Raw genomic sequence first — 20,249 nt, 5'->3', positions numbered from 1 at the left:
TCAGGCATTAAGTACTGTTCTACTGAATGCTCACACACTGGGCAGGTGCCTTAACAGGTGGGGCGGCCCTGAGGCAGGTGCTGAACAGGGCACACAAAACGTTAGTGAATATAATTACACTTTCATAAAAATGAATGTTGGACTTTCTCCCCTGCTGCGTCTTAGCTATGGGGGCTAAAATAAATATTTTAATTAGTTTCAGCTTCCAAAAGTGTCTTAGCAGGCCAGACTTCCGAATCTGCCTCCCACAGGGAAAACACTTTCAAATCCCACCAGTTGGCAACAAATCCCTCCGAAACAAAAACCAAAACCCAAAAACCACATTTCTAACTAAACAAGAAACTGCTTCTTAGATAGACGGCCTTGCTGTGCACTTGGCAGCTTGGAGTGACACAATCTCGAGCAAAAGCGGAACCTCCGGATCTTTTGTCATTGGCCACGAGCTGCAGAGAGAATGTCAACACCAAAGGACAAGAGAGGGCCTGCAACCGCCCCCCCTTCATTTGATGTTTTTAGAAAAAACAGGTGCATCCCAGAGAGTTTAGGGCATGTAAATGTATAACGAGTTCATAGTGGATTCAAGGTAAGGTTTTCTTTTCTTTTTCCCCCTTTTCTAAAGTGTTCACATGTTGCAATACTCGTGCACGGCCAGCCCCACTTCATGAAGGAGGCACCAATATTCCTCTTCCGCACACAAGGGATCAGGGCTGAGACCCGACTCTGGGACACGCTCAGCGCCCCCACTGGCAAGTACTGGACCTGGAACCAATCGCCTGACCAGCTGACTTCTAATTTCTGTGTAATGCCTCCAGGGCCATTTTAGCACAGAGGTGAAGAAGAAAATGCTCAGGGGAAAAAAAAATCCACGATCTTTTAATGTAATACCCCTACTTTATTTCTCTACAGGGCACTATCTCTGGGGGGAGAAGGAGCTACATTTGGGAGTCTAGTTCAGAATGATGGATGGATTGGAATGCACAGGGTAAAAAAAGGAAGGAGAGAGGTTAACTCCAACACCCCCCCCAAGAGACTTGTTAGATCCTTTAGGCCAATTACGCTTTTGGGAAATAACCCTCTGTATTGTAATGCCTCTTTGCTTTTTTCAAAGAGCTTTCAACCCTACCCTCCTGTTGTCTTAGATGATCACAGTGAGTTTATCAAGGCTAGTTGTAGAAAAGATGAAGTTCATGGATTTCCGGGATAAAGAAAGAATTTTTATTTTATTGTGTTGCTTCAGGTAGCATTCATTGTACAAACACTCCTCTTCCTCAAATCCCAATAAAGCTTAACTAAACTTTCAAAAGAGATTGGGGTATGCTATTTTAATTATAAAAGGTATCCTCACAAAGTTCTTTAAAACAGTGGACTTTTCTGGGTATTCATTTATTTATTCGAATCTATCTTGAGCGCCCGGCCTGACACTGTGTAGCTGCTGCTGACGTGAGCAGTCTCTGGAATGAGATATACGCACGAAATATACAAATATGGTTCCGAATTGTCATAGACGGGAGGAACGAGCATAACAGTGGGCAGAGGAAAGGGACTTGATTTTGGGTGCTCAGTGAAAGCATCTCTCAGGAAAGAACATTTATACCGAGACTTGATTGACACTTGGGGGCCAGCTAGGTAAAGAATGGGGAAACAGGAAGAAGCAAGAGAGGAGACACATTCCTAGAACAGGGAACAATGTCTGCAAAGCCTGGGGGGTAGGGAAATATTTGGCAAATTTTTTAAAAGATTTATTTGAGAGAGAGAGAGAGAGAGAGAGAGAGAGCATGAGCAGGGTGGAGGGCAAAGGGAGAGGGAGAGAGAATCCTAAGCAGACTTCCTGCTGAGCATGGAGCCTGCCCCAGGGTTCATCCCACAACCCTGAGATCACAATCCAAACTGAAAGCAAAAATCAGATGTCTAACGGACTGTGCCACCTCGGCATCCTTGTTTGGCAAGTCTGAGAAACAAACAGCATGACTGGAATGTTGAGAGCCGGCGGGGAGGAGTCAAAGAGGAAGTGGGAGTAAGATGATGTTTAAATGACCTTTCCTTTACAGACAGATAATACTTCATGAGAAAGAAGGAAAGCTATCATGTCGGAGCCTCTGCTCACTGAAGAACTATCAGAGATGAAATTATGTTCTCCCTGAAATTATAAAATTAGTCGATAAAGAACTGATTTGATTTCCATAAATTTATTTTATCACCCAGCGGGGTAAAAGGTGTGAGTCTTGCTCCTGTGTAAGTTAAGAACTCATTGGGTGACTTACTAGCAACTTTTTCTCAATTTTAGGGAATAATGTGTGGGTGAGAAATTCCAATGCTGGTGAGCAGCAAACTGACCGTGGTCTGCAGACATGGTGTCCTTGGCCTGGACAGTGTCTTACAAAATCTGAGGGAGCCTCAGTGGCAGAAGCTCCTTGTGTAATGGTGCACGGCCAACTGCATTTCCCGGCTTCCCCAGCATGGAGCAGGGACCACACGACTGAGTTCTGCCAATGGGATGTGTGCTTCTAGGCCCTGTCAGTGAAAATCCTTCTCCCGGTCTCTCTCTCTGTATCTGCACCTGAAGGCATGGAAGGAAAAATGTCAAGAAGATGCAGATTCCCAAGCGGAGAAGAGCCTTTGTCCCTGAAGGATCTGACAGTCTCCTGCGTCACCTGCACTGGCTGTGGTAGGAGGGAAATCAGAATTTCGCTGAGTTCACCACTGAGATGTTGAGTTTGTGAGTTACAACTGTGTCTTTGTTTAGGTCCCCCCAAAATCGGATTTTGAGATAGGGAGTCATGTGGAAACATCAGTAGGGGAGTGGGGACATGGGATGGGGCAGGAGTGGAAACCAACGAATGACACATTGTCTGCCAGTCTCTGCTGGGGCAGCTGGGGGCTCAGTCACACAGGGCAACTGTGGGTGACAACGCAAGAGACGCCTCAGAGCTATCTCAATGGAGAGGCAAGGAGACTGGGGTATTGACGTGCTCCGTCTGCATCTGTCATTGGTGGAATGCTGCCGCCAAGAGCGCCAGTCCTTCAACATTCCGGGCGTACCCTGCACAAATGCCAAGTGTGCGCGGGATGTGTTCAGCGAGAGTTAAAGCTGTGTTCAGGGGACAGCCTGGCGGGCAGAGACGAGTGCTATGTGGATGCGAGGAGGGCACCAACAATGTCTGCTGAAAACATTTAGCCCACACTGACACAGGTGTCAACATTCAAACCTAGATGACAACCTAAAAATCTGAATTTCTGACTTCTCTCAAAAAATAAGAAGACAGTCATCACCATTGGGTCTGACTTTCTGTATGGCATTACATGGCCGGAGGAGACTAATGACTGATACTTTAGATAAGGTAGTGTCTCTAATTTTCCACAGTCTCCACCACGCCCTGCCGTCTCTTACCACCAACTTATTTCCCTTTTTACATGACTTCCATGGTCCTTGCAGTAGGCATTTGAATCTGTAACCGCTGGTGTTCTCCTAGGACAAAGCTTTTGTTTCTCCTTTTTTCTTCTTTTTTCATTCCAATTGCATTCTCTTCCCTCCCTATTCTACTTTGAAAGCCACTCAAAATATGTCTTGATGAAACCTTTCCTGATGACCCCCACCTATGACATTCACCACACTTCTATGACCATTTGGAGCTGTAGCATCCAATATGTAGCCACTGGCCACATGTAGCTATTTACATTTTAGCTAATTAAAATTAACAAATTAACATCGATGACAATTAAACATTCAGTCCCCTCCACTGCACTAGCCACCTTCCAAGGGCTCAATAGTCATACAAGGTCAGTGGCTGTGGTGTTGGACACCACAGAAAGAACACATTTCCATAATCACAGAAAGTTCTTCTGCATAGTGCCGATCGATAGAATGAGCTGTAATTCTTAGTCTTGGCATTTCTTGCCGGTGCTCTTGTGTTTTCCTCACATATTCACCCTTTATGATGAAATCCACTTCAAAGATGAGAGAGCTTGCTCAGCGTATCGTGTATTCTTTCTCACCCTCAAGTACATACACAGCTGTCTGCAGCAGCAACGCGAATGGTTCTCAAGTTCCCAAGTGAGGTTCGGCACCAGGGTCCCTGTGGTTTCCTTCAGAGAGATACTGTGTGTTCTCCTGCCCCTCAGGCTCATCTGGAAAACTGGGGAAGTTGCTTAGGGTGGAAAGACAGGGAAGATCAGGTTTGATTTCAAGATCATGCCCTTGTGAGATTGGAAAGAGGGTCATGAAGACCACTTACTGCTTTCCACTTGGAAAAAAAAAAAAGCATGGGTTCCATACTTTGATGATTTAATGTGGGGCATTTTTTGTTTTTTTGTCTTAATTTAAAATCCCATAGTGACTAAGGCTGTGTGGCATCAAGTTAAAGCACTTTGACTCGGAAGTCCGACAAACTAGGGCTGACATCTCAGCTCCCGATACTTGCTACCTGCGGGCCCTTGCACTATTGATTTGCTTTCCCTAACCCTGGGGAAATAACATTTCCCTCGTGGAAGTTTGTGAGGATTCAGTGAGCGAAATGCCATGGGAAGTGTTATAAATGCTGGCTATTATTATTATCAGCACAAAGCCAGATGCAAAGGAAAAGGACTCAAGATAAGAATACACTTGTAATTGCACACCATGTTGGAAGGGACCAAAGCAGATAGTGCATTCTGGAAACTCCCTCCAAGAGAAAGATGTGTGGAATTGCGGGAGATGCGTTTGACAAACACTCATTTTTTGGGGGAAAATAATATATTTTCATTAGCGTAAAGACTCGGGTGATCAGACAAGAATTGCATCCTCCCCTTGTCCTACTCCTCCAAAGAAATAATATGTCAAGTTGAAGCTACAATTTGGTGGAAAAAAAAAAGAAAGAAAAAGAAAAAGATGATGTTGGAAATAGGATGACCAGAAAGAAAAGGACCAGAGAACTTTAATCACTCAGACTTGTTTTCAGAAAATAAAGTCACTATAGGAAATATCTCTTTTTCTGTCTTCTCCATCCACATGTCTTACCCTTTTGAAGAGAATAGAACACTTCGAGTAAAATTTCCAAAGAGGTAAACAGTGGCTGGAAATGTTAATATTCCCAAGCACCTCTGAAGCATGACTGTGTCCTTCTCTTGGCCAACCAGCTGTGAAAAATCACTGTACTGTCCCATAATCTCACTGAACAAAGGCATTTCCTGCTGAACAGGTCAGGCAAGAGCCATCTAAGAACAGTATTTTGGCCAATGTCACGATGAAAAGGGTTTGGGCAGAGGGTCAGGAGCGGCATTTAGTAGATCTGCCTTCTCTACTAGACCCAATTTATTGTCAAGGAAGGATACTCAAAATCAGTTGCTAAGTGAAGTAGCTAGATTACAAAAGAGGGTCTAGAGCATGATCACATTCTGGTAAAAGCACGGAAAGTGTCGATGTGAGTTATTTGTTTACGGTCACCAAAATTCACTCTGGCTCGCAAGAAAAAGAATTTCTTGGACAGATGTGGAAGTTCGTGGAAGTATCAGTTAGCTATTGCTGCATAACAAAGCACCCCAAATGCAGCGGCTTAAAAAAAAATCAATTTATTCAGCTCAGTGGTGTAGGCTGCTCTTCCCCATATATCTCAGGGCAGCTAGTTGCCTGAGGCCCTGGGCTCTCCTCCAAATGTTTTCTCATTCCCCAGCAGTGTAGGCCCTTCCCGTTCTTATAAGGGAGTCAGGGTTCTGGGAGAGAGCGCGAAAGAGCACACAGGGCCCCTGGAAGCCTAAGCTCTGAGCTGGCCCACTCTCACCTCCCCTGTGTTCAGGCCAAAGCAAGTCACAAGACATCCCAGATCTGAGGGGTGCGGGACTGGATTCCACTTCTTCATAGTAGTCCGCCTCTGAAATGGGCATGAATATGAAGGCCACCCATTGGGACCACCAATGTGATCAATTTACCGTAAAAGAATTGAAGGGAAAGCTGAAGATTAGTTCTCAGAAGGCCCAAGAACCAGGGACACTCCATGTGTCCGGGTGATGGAAACTAATGGGTGATCTCCTCACTGTTCTCCTCTTAGGAGGAAGGAAGCCCAGCATTTTCACTTAGTTGGAGACGGAAGTATCACCTTGGTCACCTGCCTATTGCTTTGCCAGCAGAGGTCGTGACATCCAGATTGGCAGTCCCACTAGAAATGATATTCTATTGACTGAGGGGCCATCCACAGGGCAAAATAGGGGTGTGGCTCCCTGAAGAAGGCAGAATGAAGGTTGCACCACCCACACCAATACGCATTCTCTGTACCCCGAAAGGGTAACAGTAGTAATATGTGTGTGTTTATAGAAGAGAGTTTTCTCTTTTTTTGCATGTATTTCTTAAATTTCTCCAAGGAATGTGTATTAATTACACAATACTTTATTTTTTTTAATTTTTATTTTTTTAAGTTGAAGCTGTACAAGCTATTTATTTGATGCACTTAGGTATTGCAATGTGATGACCACCATTAGCTAACATTCCCACCAGGTTATGTAACCACCATTTCTTTTTATGTGGTGTGAACGTTGGAGATATACTCTTAGCAACTTCCAAGTGTATGATACAGTATTGTTAACTATAATCTCACTATTGTACACTCGATCCCTAGAACTTAGTCATCTTCTAACTGGAAGTTTGTACTCTTTGACGAACATCTCCTCATTTTCTCCAACCCAAAGACCACGGTAACCACCACTCGACTCCCTATTTCTGTGAATTTAGTTTTCTTAGATTCCACGTATGAATGATACCATACGATATTTGTCTTCTCTGACATATTCCACTTAGCATAATGTTTTCAAAGTGTATCCATGTTGTTGCAAATGGAAAGATTTCATTTTGTAGTTATGTAATATTTTTAAAGTTCTAGAAACACACGAATTTGTGGCAGGATAGGTGCAGCGGGAAGGTACTTGGACTTCAGGTAGTTTTGCTTCAATTCTCCTCTTCCTCTTTCTCTTCTCCCTTCTGCTCCCCCCCCTCCCCTTCTTCCTCTTCTCCCTCCTCCGCTCGCTACACACATACATACACACACCCCTTCCATCTCATTCCAAAAAGGAAAGTGCTTTGAGTCTCTGTCTTCTCATCTGTAACATGACAGGAGAGGAGACGGTCTTCAGTCATTTCCATTTGTGAATAATAAATACACACATAATTCTAATTTATCAGATAAATTATTTTGGATCCTATTTGGCACTTTTTCTTTGTTCCAATCAGGATACTGTATTTTAACTCTCAAACCCCAAACTTCATCCTGAAAGCACAAGGGAGCAAAGAATTTTCTTCAGCTTCCCCTTCTTTGGACCCCATCACCAGATGCCAACATGACAGTCCACTGAAAACCATAGAGATCGAAGAGATGCTACTCCATTCCCTGAGGAATTTCAAGGCTCAGGCCTCACACATGAGAAATCAGTCCCTGGGGGAAATGTGGCCCCCAGCCTCCGCGATATCTAGACACTAATGAGGTGGGGCGGCTGAAGGGGGGCAAGGAAAAGTGCGTGTGGGAGCACAAGCGCGCTCTGTATATGCTTATGGGGACCACTGACAAATGGCTTTGACCTTGTGGGTTGGAATCAGGGCAGCCAAAAAAACAAAAACCGAAACAAAACCGGAGCATTCAGTTAAGGTCAAGTTTCAGATGAACAAGAAATGATGTGTTGGCGTAAGTCTGTCCCATATATTACAGATACTACCGATTTGAACGGCGCAGACTTATCCTAAAAATGTGTTCGTTTTTACCTGAAATTCAAACATTCTTTGCTAAATCTGGCAACCCTGGGTAGCACAGATGTCTAATGTGATTTGTTCCTTTACACTGCCCCAGCCTCAGGCACAGACAGAATATATGACCCGAACCAGACTTTGGCCAAAGAAAGACCTCAACCTTCTGACTGTTTTGAAGCATCTGAAAGAAATCAGGAGGGGAAACGTTTTGTGGGAGGATATTCCTCATTTCCTTGTGGTCATGACAGTCTGGAATAGGAATTAGAGTCTGGTTCTAAATTCAGAGCAAAAGGACTGGGTTTTTTTCTTGTTTTTATTTTCCTTCATAAAAGTACCGTATATATGTATCTACTTAAGAGAAGAAAACAAGCAAACCTATAATCACTAGCAGACACTCGTACACGGGAGGCCAAGGAAGAGGTCTCCTTAGTATCTAAAAGCAGACACAAGGTCGATTCTTCAACTCTAAGAATTGATTGAATGAAATTGACTCAGAATATCCTTGAAACCCCTCAGAACAGCTATATGACCAGGAAAATCTGCGATATTAGCTCATGCATAAAAGGAAGGTAGGATAAGAAAGGGGCTAAATTAACCACTGAGCATGGGAAAGCCAGCTTGAAGAGGAAGGTTGGGGGCATGCCGGCTTGTACTGCCTGGGTCGGGGGGGGGTGTCCAGCTGAAGGGAGGAAAAGCAAGAGAATGCGGGAGAGCTCAGACTTAGAGAAGACCTAGTTCAAGGATAATTTGTATATCGTTGACGACGTCCAGCATAGTGAGAACACTGGCTCCCTGAAACACCCGATCGGCCTCGCGCACGAACGTTGGTGATACATCACAGGAGCGAATGGCCACGAAGCATACTCCAATTCCGTGCCCCAGATAAACCCAAGGGGGCTTCATGTAAATGATGGAATGTCAGTAACTAGGCATAGCTGTTGCTTCTTCCTCTGACATTATGTCTTTGAACTTGATTCGGTGTAGCAACGATTTAACTGTTGGTGTCCTCCCGGCACTAAGGAGGATGGTCTATTTTCGCCTACGTTGACAAGGAGGAAATGGCAGGCAGGCAGGAGTCCAGAGCACTCCTCTATGAAAGGACAGTTTCCTCCGTGTTTGCAACGGGTGGGATGCTTCAGCTGATAAAACTCTATTCTTTGGTTATGTTTCCTAAACAGAGTCCAGTTGGATTCTCAAGTTTCCCCAGCAGATCCACTCAGATACTTCTTGTTTCTAGTCTTCCCTCTGACCATTCCAGTCTGAAGCCATGCAGTCAAGGTCAAGTTACTCTACTAAATTTGCCAAATGCTTATGTAGCACAGGTCACGTGCCAGGCAGTGTTTTAAAATAAGAACAAATCAAAACTACAATGAGATATCACCTCACACCTGTCAGAATGGCTAAAAGTAACAACACAGGAAACAACAGGTGTGGTGAGGACGTGGAGAAAGGGCAACCCTCTTACACTGTTGGTGGGAATGCAGACGGATGCAGCCCCTCTGGGAAAGAGTACGGAGGTTCCTCACAAAGTTCGAAACAGAACTACCTTACGATCCAGCAATTGTAATGCTAGGGATTTACCCCAAGGACACATAAGTACTGATTCAAAGTGATACGGGCACTCTGATGCGTACAGCAGCATTATTAACAATAGCCAAATTACGGAAAGAGACCAAACGTCCATCTATGCGTGGATAAAGAAGATGTGGTATATGTACACAGTGGAATATTAGCTGTAAATAAGAATGAAATCATGCCATTTGTGACAATGTGGATGGAACTAGAGTGTACTATGCTAAGCAAAATAAGTCAGTCAGAGAAAAATACCATATGACATCACTCATATGTGGAATTCAAGAAACAAATGAACACAGAAGGGGAAAAAAAGAAGAGAGGCAAACCATAAAACAGACTCTTAACTATAGAGAACAAACTGATGGTTACCAGAGGGGAGGTGGGGGAGGGCCGCATGAAAGAGCTGATGGGGATTAAGGAGGGCACCTGTGATGAGGACCAGGTGTTGATGTAGGGACAAATCACTAAATTCTACACCTGAAAATAATATTACACTGCATGTTAACTAGCTGGAATTTAAATAAAAACTTGAAAGACTCAAAAATAATTCACTTAAACCTCCTGCCAGCTGTACGAGGTAGGGACCACTGTCAGCCTCACTTTACAGATGGTGACTTAACTGAGTAGTTAAGACACCTGCCCAGGTAAATGGCGGAGTCAATGCTCTGGACCGCCTTGTTCTGCGCTCTCATCCTTCGTCTAGGCTGACATCACATGCACCTCTCGGCTCTACCATCGTGAATGCTCCTGATTCCTGGGGGAAGACATTTTCCTGGGTGGGAGAGGTGGGGATGGAGTATCAAGGGAATGCTTATTGCCAAGTGGGCTGGGAAATCAGTTGTCTCATGGAATCTAGTTCCTGGCTCCCCAGAATGAAGTTGGGGGGGGCGCCATTTCAAAGGTGGTTATGTAACCCCAGAGAGGAAGAGCTATGCTAGCAGCTGTCTCGTTTCCTGAAATTTGGCAGCTATGGATCTGAAAGGTTCACAAATGCATTGGATGTTGCTGAAGCCAGGGAGAAATTCTTTTCTAATGTTAAGAACATTTCTCTATGTGAAGGAGGTATTATTATTATGATGATGATATGTGATAAGTGGGGTGACCATAGATCTCATCATCCTAATTGAAAGCCTTTTAAGAGTAAAGGGGACATTATTGAACGTTATGCTAGGCTGACTCAGCATTAAACCAGGACTCAACCAGGCAAGCAGAAGGTATGGTCACTCCAATGATAAATGAACAGAGAACTTCAAGCTCTGACACAGGTTTTAATCTGGATAAGCCTGACCAGGATCTCATGCAACACTTCTGCCGTTCTTGTCCTGGGTGCACATTGATAAGTTGGCCAAGTTTTCTAAGTGCTATCGGAGCTTGTGGTGGTATTAATGATGGGGGCCCTGCAGACCTGCTTTTGTCCATCGTTTATGCAACTCTCTTTTTTTAATACCACAATTTCTTTTCTTTCTTTTTTTTTTTTTTTAAGATTTTATTTGTTTATTTGACAGAGAGAGAGACAAGCTGGGGCAGCGGAAGAGGGAGCAGGGAGCCTGACGCGGGACTCAATCATAGGACCCTGGGATCATGACCTGAGCCGAAGGCAGACGCTTAACGACTGAGCCACCCAGGCGCCCCACTGATGCATCTCTTAAGAGAGCACCTGAGACCCCACAAAATTAGGCCAAGTTAGCACACAAACACAGGGAACCACAGGCTTGCTAATTTTCAACAGATCACCAGCTGCCATTTCACTTCCGAATGGATTTCTCCCTGAGCCCACTTGATATGCTTCAGCTTAGTGGAGGGTGACAGGAAGTCAGGGAGACTTGAAACCTTGTCAACTGAACGACAGCTGAAGGAAATGGGAACACACAGCTTGGAGAAGAGAAACATGAGGGCCCCAAGGGATGGCATCACATAGCTGACTTGTGGCCACATGTGAGAAGGAGCAGGCTTACTCTGAGTTACCCACAGTGTGGTACAAAATGCAAACTTCAGGCAAGCGGATTTGGGCTCAGTTTAGGTGATTTCTCTTTTTTGTTATTATTAAATGTTTTTGAGAAATATGTTTTAATGATAAAAATAGCACATGCTCTTTGTTAAAAAAATATTTAAACAATAACAAAACATATAAGGTGGAAAGTAAAAGCCTTCCTCTTTTCTCTTGTTCTCCTTCCCTTGTCCACATCCACTCCTTGGAATGCCCCCCGTCGCCTCCCCCATTCCTACCTCTGCGCAGGCACACGTGTTACCTGTACATACATGCATACCATATGTGTACAGAGAATTTTGCCTATTTTTGTTTGATTAAAAAATAGACTCATAAAATGGGCATGTCTCAGGGGGTGACGAAAAAGCAGTCTGATATGGAAATTTCTCTTATTTCCGAATGACGTTAAACAGAGATGCCTCGTGGAAGGATGTGAAATAGTCCCCAGGCCTTTATTGACTGTTAGTCAATTTTACTTAACCTGTTTTGACACTGTTTTCATTAAAAACGTTTCACTAGGTGCCTCGAAAAATTGAAGTAGACATTTTGTTCTGATACCCCTTTTTAAGAGAAACGATGTTCAAATGACTCAAGCTTTTTGAAAATGGAGGGGCTGCCTGGGAAATCTTGGTCACTGGCTATGGCCGAGGTTGGCTGACCACTTGGCTGGGCGGCTGTGGGGGACAGTGAAGCCACAGATGGACAGGAGAAGAGAGACGGCCCGCGTGCCTTCCAAGAGCTGTGGCAGCGCTCTGATTCCCTGACTTCCTGCGCCAGCTCCCCTGGGCGGTGAGAAAGATCCGGGAAGAGGCCCTGCTCGCCGTGCACCCCCCACCCCTGCAGGAACAGTGCGCGCGCAGCCTGCCCGGTGCCGGAGCGGCCCACGGGCACGTGGCTGGTGGACAGGGACGCCTGCCTGGGGGCCATGCGTGCTTGAGCCGCTCTTTGGACTTCGCGAGCTTTCAGCTGAGGTCCCTCCATTTAAAAGAAAACAAATTCCTCTCTAAACCCTGCAGGTTCTAAATTGACAGCAAATACTATACATTCTTAAGAGGCTGGCAGCGCAGTAAATGACTCCTTCACCTGTTTCCTATTTTGACATTTCATCAAGATGGAATGTGGTGGCTATAAAAGATAATATTATTGTATTTGACTTTTAAAAAAGACACACTGATTAGATCTCTGTGTTCAGAATCCCTTCTACGTGTGTATGGGTTGGCTAGACTTATTTCTTTTTTTTTTCTTGCAAAAAAAAAAATAATAAACCACGGAAACATTGCAAAGAGTATGTGGAACATTATATACTCTTAATTCACCAGTTATTAGTATTTTACCATTATTGCCTTATGTCTCTATATACATGTTAATATTATTATTTTTAAATGTATTTGTTTGAGACAGAGTGTGAGCACAAAGGGGGGGAGGGGCAGAGGGAGCCGGGAGAGGGAAAAGCAGATTCCCTGCTGATTCCTGGACCCTGAGATCAAGTTCTGAGTGGAAGGCAGATGCTTAACAGACTGAACCACCCAGGCGCCCTGCATATTAATATGATTGTCAGGAACTGCCATAGGCTGAATGTGCCCCACTCCCCACTTCCTATGATGATTGGAACCCCCAGTAGGATGTTATGAGGAGGTGAGGGCTTTGGGAAGTATTAGGTGATGAAAACAGAGCTGATGATGAGGAGTAGTGCCTTTATGAAAGAGACCCCACAGAGCTCCCCAGCCCTTCCATCACGTAAAAGTATAAGAAGCCTGCTACCTGGAAGAGGGGCCTCACCCAACCATGCTGGCCCGATGATCTTGGCCTTCCATCCTCCAGAACTAAGAGAAATAAATTTCTGCTCTTTATAAGTCACCCTGTTGGTGGTATTTTGTTACAGTAGCCTGCATGGAGTGAGACAGGAAATGTTTGAGGCAAACTGCAGACATCCTGACCCTTTCCACGAAAACACGTGGGCAAGGGTCTTCTGAGAACAAGGGGGCAGTACAATGATCAGAGTGAGGACATTCGACATTGATATGATGCTATCACTGAACACGATCATATTCAAATTTTGCTGGTCTCTCTGATATTTCCTTTTATAACATGTTTTCCCAATTTAGAATTGCATATTCACACTTCATTGTCATGTTTCTTTAGTCTCTTTTATTCCAGAAAAGTTCTTCAACCTTTGTCTTTCATTGTACTGATATTCTGGAAGAGTATAGACCTGTGGTTTTCTAGCAGGTGCTTTGAATTGGGTTTGTGGGGTGTTTCCTTTGGACGAGTTCAAATTATGCACATGCTGGGTCCTTCTCAGCACATCACACTGGGAGGCTCCTGCTGTCAGTTTGTCCCGCTATTAATGAGGTCAACTTCTCTGTGGGCTTAAAGTAGTATCCAGGTGATTTCTCCACTTGAGAGAAATCCTTCACTTTTTATAATTAATAATCTGTGAACGGACGTTGGTGGTGTTACTAGGTTTCTTCACTCTAGATGTAACTTTTTTCTTTTGTCATCATAAATCTACAGAGAGATACTTTTAGACTGTGTAGAGAGCTCGCTTACAAACAAACTAGTTTTAGCATCCATTGATGACCCTTCTCTGAGTTAATTACAGTATTACAATGGTGGGTAGGTGCTTTTGGAAAAAGGAATGGTGTAATATTGAGGTTTTCTCCTTGCGCTCCTTCTCTGTTATTCCTTCCCTAAGACCAACAGGGATACCCAGGGCAAATCAGTTGGGCCAACAGGACTAAAGGTCCCTGACAGCACCTTCTTCCCACCATTCCAAAGTGTGATCTATGTCTGGAGGAGACGGCAGCCACGCGCAGAGGAAAGAGCTTGGATTAAGAGTCAAATGAGCAGGAGACCTGGCATTCCCCACCTGGGCACTCCACAGGTTCAACTACATGAACGTGTCCTAAACAGAACTCCTCCGAGGGGGTCACTTCCTGAAACCTGGGTCTCCCCCACAGTTCCAATATCACTGAATCCTGCCACCATCTACCCAGTTGTCCAAGCCAAAAATCGGGGCGGCATTCTCTACTCCTGACTCTTCCTTACTCTCCACATCTAATTAACAGCCAAGTCTTGCATGCTGATACCTTCCAAACATCTCCAGGAATTCATCCTTTTCTCTCCAGCCCTGTTGTACTGCCTGGGCCAGACTATAATGTCTCACACTTGCCCTTTTGCAATTTCTTCCCGATTATCCTCTGGCCCCCAAGATTTTGTGCAGTACAATCCATTCTTCTCGCTTCAGCCAGAGTGACCTTTCTGCAGTATAAATTTGATCATGCCCCTTCCTCCTTCCCAGTCATTAAACCAATGGTAGCTCCCCATGGCAGTGAAGATCTTTTGCTTAAAGTGCTAGGTCTCAACTCCCTACCATGGTATACAATGTCCCCACAGCCCACTTTGCCAGGGATATTTCTCATCATGGCATCCCCTCTTACTTACTTATGCTTACTAGCCTCACTTTTGGCCAGACAAATCAAGACAGGCATAAGGTGACATATATATGGAAGGTGTTCTTGGGAAAAACAAAACAAAACAAAAAACACCAAAAACAAACAAAAAAAACCCCAAAAACAACTCAATGCGCATCCACAAGGCAATCTTCCCTTAGAAAATCGTGGAAACAGATTTGACCTAGCCATTTCCAGGACTCTGGCTGTGGAAAGCAGCCCCCAAACCTAGGATCCTCCTCTTTAGTTGAGAAAAGTACTCACCAGGGGATAGTTCCTTCAAGTGGTGGGTGAAGCCATTGAAAGAGATGGGCCACCAGAGGGCGCGCCATGACCCCACAACCGGCTGGAGGAGAGATGGGTTCCACATTTATCTTGAAAGGAAAGATATTGGAAACATATCAGATATATTTATTTATGCGTTCTGACTACCACATGCATCTCAAATCCCAGGGCAGGCACATTCTTTTATTTTTATGCTGTATCCATGGTTTCAGGACAAACAGGCTAAGAAAAACCTTTCCCATCACTGAATGAAAAAGGAAACATGAAAGCTCAGGTCTTTTTTTTTTTTTTTTTCCCTCCAGAAAGTCAGACTACATTTTAAATAGTCTCCCCTAGGCAAGAACTCTTGATTCATTGAAGAAATTTCTAGAAGAAATTTCTAAATCTTCATATGACACATTACTCATAAATATTTGAAAATTCTCAAGAATACCGAGGATCAGGCAAAATGATAATAAAATATGATAAATAGTTCTCACTGAGCATTTACAATGGCTGTACCAAGAGTTTGATGTATTATAAGTAAATGTAAATATATTTAACTCATATTATATGCTTTGGGGTTAAGTATCGTTCCTATTTCTCAAATGAGAAAACCAAGACTCCAAGCACTTTAGCAATTTGACACGACCACAGAATTAGGATTTGAACTCAAGACTAGGAGATGTCAAAGTCTGCGCTCCTACTCAGGGCGCTGTGTGTCTTGGCAACCTCTCGTGTTTCTTTCAGAAGCTCACTGGCTCTCCTTCAGGACTTTCCACCTTTTCTCCTTTGTCTCATGAGGACTTACAGTGCTAAATGGCACTCTACCAGCCATCCTCCATACTCTCCATTCCAACTGCCCTATCGTTCTCTTGACTTTACCTTCTACTCCCCATCAGAAGGTGGCTCCCCTATGTGTCACTTCCTTCAGAACCAGTGTTTCTTGCTAGAACACCTTCTAGTGCCTGGTGATCAAGCCATCAACACAAATACTGATTGAACATCTCTGTGCTAGGCCAGCAGGATTCCAGCACAGATGGGGTCCAGGAAATTCTTGTTGGATGGACAGATGGATGGATGGATGAATGAATATTAATACCCAGTGACAATATAGGAAGTTTCAGGTAGAGGACAGGACATGAGTCCTGGAATAAGAAAGACTTGGATTCTTGCTCCATCATTTGGGTACTTAGTACAATTCACCAAATATTTCTGACTGTGGTCATTTCAGGCTCTTGGTAAGTTCTATTTCCCACCGCTTAGTACTTCCAAATTCCTGAGAGGCATCAGTCTTTGGGATTTGGGAATAAGAAATGAGAACTCCCAGGAATTCCGAAATCACAAATTATTCTATATTTTTCATGACACCTTAAATAAATAATGTGTAACCATAATGACCATTGAATCATTTTTCTGTAATAGGATCATACTTCTGGAGGTTTTCACTAAAAAATAATAATAAATGTGGTTTACTATTATTATGAATCAATTTCTTGTGATAAGATTGTATATTTCAATAACATGTAAAAAATCTTTTCCTTATATAGACATTTGACAATAGAACATATTAAAGAAGGGAAAAGAGACACAAGATAAATGTCAAATAAAAATTGTTGTAAAAATGGAATGTAGCGCAACAAATATTTCTATAAGGTATTATCATTAAAATGAAAATTTAAAACACACAAGGCATTAACTGCCTGACCAATTTCCTTTTTTGCCTGGACGTTTGTTCAACTGTTAGGAGTGCATCCAAAAGCACCTTTGAGTTGGACTTTAGAGTACATATTGCTTCCTATAAGCTTATTTCCTTTTTTAATGATGAAAATGAAAAATACTTATTTTTCTTGTCTTCTTGCCCTGGCTTTGATTTTGCTGTTGAAAGTGATACTGCTAATTCAGGTTTTTGTTCAGTTTCTAATTTCCCGTCTGAGTGTTCCACAATATTCCCATCATCTGCTCTTTTCATTTCTTCCATTAAAGTGTTTACAAAGACCTGTAGCCTGGAGGGAACATTCAAACACTGGAAAACACCAGTGAACGGTACTGGGTTGCGTTCCAGTAACATAACATTCAGATCTCCTACCAAAGTGAACCGCACTAAGTAGGGGCGTGTGTTGAAATTGCCAATTTAAGGATATATTTTGTTTCCAGAACTGATTTCTTTCAAAATAACTCATAGGACTTGTATGAGGTCTACGAGGCATGACTTACTGATATTTATTTTATTCGTAGAAGGGCTCACGTAGCAGCCAGGTCTCTGAACACGCAGAGCACAGCAAGAGCAGTTAGCAAGACTGACTCATTATATGCTCTTGGCTTCTGGGGTGCCATGGTCCTGATTCCTGGAAAAGTCACCTTAATCTCTGATTCTGTGCATTCGTGTTCCTTGGACTTGAATTCAACTTGACACAAGTGAGTCCTTTGAACCGGTAACATCTCTATGTTGATTCTTCCATTTTAAATCTTGCAGGAGAATCACGACTTTTTCCAGTTTTCCCAATTTCTTGGCTAAATATGACTGGGACTTGGGATTTAGGGGGAAAAAAAGCATTTCTGGAAAAATGTCAGGAAGGAATTCCATGGAAATACTTCCACTGCCTTTGAAAGTAAGGTATAGCATGTGACATGTTTTGGCCAATGAAACCTGTGGCTTCCAGGCAGAAACTATGAGAACCATTATGAGATTTGTCATCTCCCTTCCTGCTGCTGCATTAATCATGGGAACTGGAGTCCATGAGGGACCATGAGAAGCAGGGCCCACCACAATCATGTAGGACACACAACAGAGACATGACAGGAGAAATTTCTGTGAGATTTTGCAGTTGTTACTACTGCATAACCTATGACAGGCGCCATGTTTTGGGTAATTCACTCACCTCTGAGTCTCGTTTACCTTATTAGAAAAGAGAAAAAGAAATTTCTAGTTCAGGTTTGTCTATCTTTGGTGAGGACTGAATCAGGTGAGTGCATGTAAACCTTCTAACACAATCCTAATATCTAGTGGATGCTCAACGTAATCGTGCCCTGCACAGGGATCAAGAGAACACCCCTAGAAATAGATCATAGAAAAAAATGGCAAGTCAGGGTGGTCTCAGATTTTCCAAAGGTGAACATGGGAAGCCAGCTATCAAAGGAGCAATACCTTCAAAATTCTAAAAGAAAAGATTATACCCAGCCAAACTATCAACTGAGTCTGAGGGTAGAATACAGCCATTTTCACAAAAAATGTTTACATCTTATGTGCTGCTTCTCTGGAAGTACTCCACCAAAATGAGTAAGTTATTCATCCAGGAAAAATACACGAGGTTAGGAAACAGAGGACCTCAACTCAAGACAGAAGGACTTCCTGTGAAGCAGCCTTGCCTTGATGTCTGGGCAGAGCCAGGGAGCTCCCGGCTGGCTGGGAGCAGGAAGATGGGGCTTCAGGGGAGACGCAGCCAGGAACAATACTTAAGCGGAAGGAAACTTGAAGTATGTGGAAAATGTGGATGCACATTGATGAGCTGTTTTTTTGGTTTTATGTTTGTTTGTTTAATTGATTTTCAATCAGAAATTTCAAAATAACTGCCAAATATAGGGGGGGACCGGGGTGAGGAGGGATTAGTGCAGTACTAAATCTTCACCTCGCCAATTAGCAAATCAGTAGGTTATGCCTTAAGTTGGTAACTCAAGAAATTCAGCGTTAGAGGTGCCTGGGTGGCTCAGTTGGTTAAGCATCCAACTTTTGACTTCTGCTCAGGTCATAGTCGCAGGGTCATGAGATCAAGCCCCACATAGGGCTCAGCACTCGGCATGGAGTCTGCTTGAGATTCTCTCTCTCTCCCTCTGCCCCTTCCCCAGCTCGCACATGCATGCTCTCTCTTTAAATAAATAAATAAAATCTTAAAAAAAAAAAAGGAATTTGGCATTAGCAGATTATTTAAAAACATGGAGGCACAAGCGAGAAGCAGCAAGTAACCACTTAGGAAGTGGCTCTTTCTGAGGAGCTGAGTTCAAAGATGAGGACCACTGATTCTAGCTGTAAATTCAGTAGTACTATTGGGCTCTTTAAAATATGGATGTGGATTACCCTGAAATAAAGGTTAGTTACTATTTGGGGGGCAGGCAGGGGAGAAGATATTTGCAAATGAGCTATCTAATAAAGGGATTGTTTATTACTATAGACTAGTATAAACTAATAAAAACACACCTAAATCCATAAGTATTTACACGAAACCCCAGCTCCAGTCCTCAGCTGGCCACCAGCAAGCGTTGGGACTCAGGATAAGCCCTTTTACCGCTGAGTCTCAGTTCCCCCATGTGTTTAAACTCGCTAGCTGTATGATCTCTGAAATCTCAAATGCACTAATTCATCAAAATGCAACCTTGGAAAACATCACTCCTTATTTTTACAAATGCACTCTTTTTCTTAGATAAAATACAGAAACACATCAAAACATTTTAGGTTAAGAAGCCGGGGGAATACAAATGCTCTGACACATTGGCCACATTTTGGCATGGAGCATTTTGTAACAGTCTGGAGTGTTCTGTATAGGGGCCCACTTTCAGTTTATGCAATGTGGGTAAACAAACATGACCTTGAGAGTTCTCATCTCCACCTGGCCCACGTTCCCCCGCCCCCGTGCCCAGTTCAGGGTAGTTACAATACCTANATACCTGCTGAACCGAATTCAGCGTCCAGGTAGGCAACCGAGACTCTCTCCCCACTGGGAGATCCCCAGTGTCTACTGTAGGCCTAAGGGGTCTTACGTGGGAATGAATGAAGCACTTTGATGCTCCCCAAATGTTCATTGGAGAGAATTTATTACCCACCTCACTTCAAGCTCCCATGAGCTGTGCCCTGAGCTGGGCTAAACCCCACACCAGGAACAGCAAAGAACTCACCGTTTCCAAAGGAAAGAAATCGAAGTTGCAGCTTCTCCCAGACAGAGGATTCACTCCAGCGTCTGGCTCTGGTTGCTTTCTCTTTCTTCCTTCTCTGGTCCCCTCCCTCCCATTGCCTACATAATCCTTCTAGATGGAAGTGCCCTTAAACTGACTTTCTCCCTTCAGCCCCTCAGGCACAATTTGTTTCTCCCCAGAGACAGAGCTCACTTCCCCGGGCAGAAGGTGGTCCAGCTGTAAGCAGGTGAAGTTAGCTGGGTATAATTTTCAAAAAATTGTTGATTTTTTGGCCAAAGCAAGCCCCTAGGAACTGCCTCCATTAAAACCTCGATTCAGAAAAGTAACTCTGACAGCTGCAGAGTCCTGGCCTCAGAGCACT

General features: G+C 43.6%; 1 long non-coding RNA gene across 1 annotated transcript; it reads left to right on the top strand.

Annotated features, from left to right (window-relative positions):
* Nucleotides 1-366: 366 nt before the first annotated feature.
* On the top strand, nt 367-12,229 carry LOC117796943. The gene is made up of 3 exons (XR_004621697.1): nt 367-583; nt 2,285-2,665; nt 10,783-12,229. It is a non-coding gene; the product is annotated as an uncharacterized LOC117796943 (long non-coding RNA).
* The last annotated feature ends 8,020 nt before the right edge of the window (nt 12,230-20,249 follow it).

Source organism: Ailuropoda melanoleuca, chromosome 17 (assembly GCF_002007445.2).
Source record: "Ailuropoda melanoleuca isolate Jingjing chromosome 17, ASM200744v2, whole genome shotgun sequence".
Taxonomy (NCBI): Eukaryota; Metazoa; Chordata; class Mammalia; order Carnivora; family Ursidae; genus Ailuropoda; species Ailuropoda melanoleuca.
Note: the sequence above shows the minus strand (reverse complement) of the source record. Positions and strands in the feature narration are given on the sequence as shown.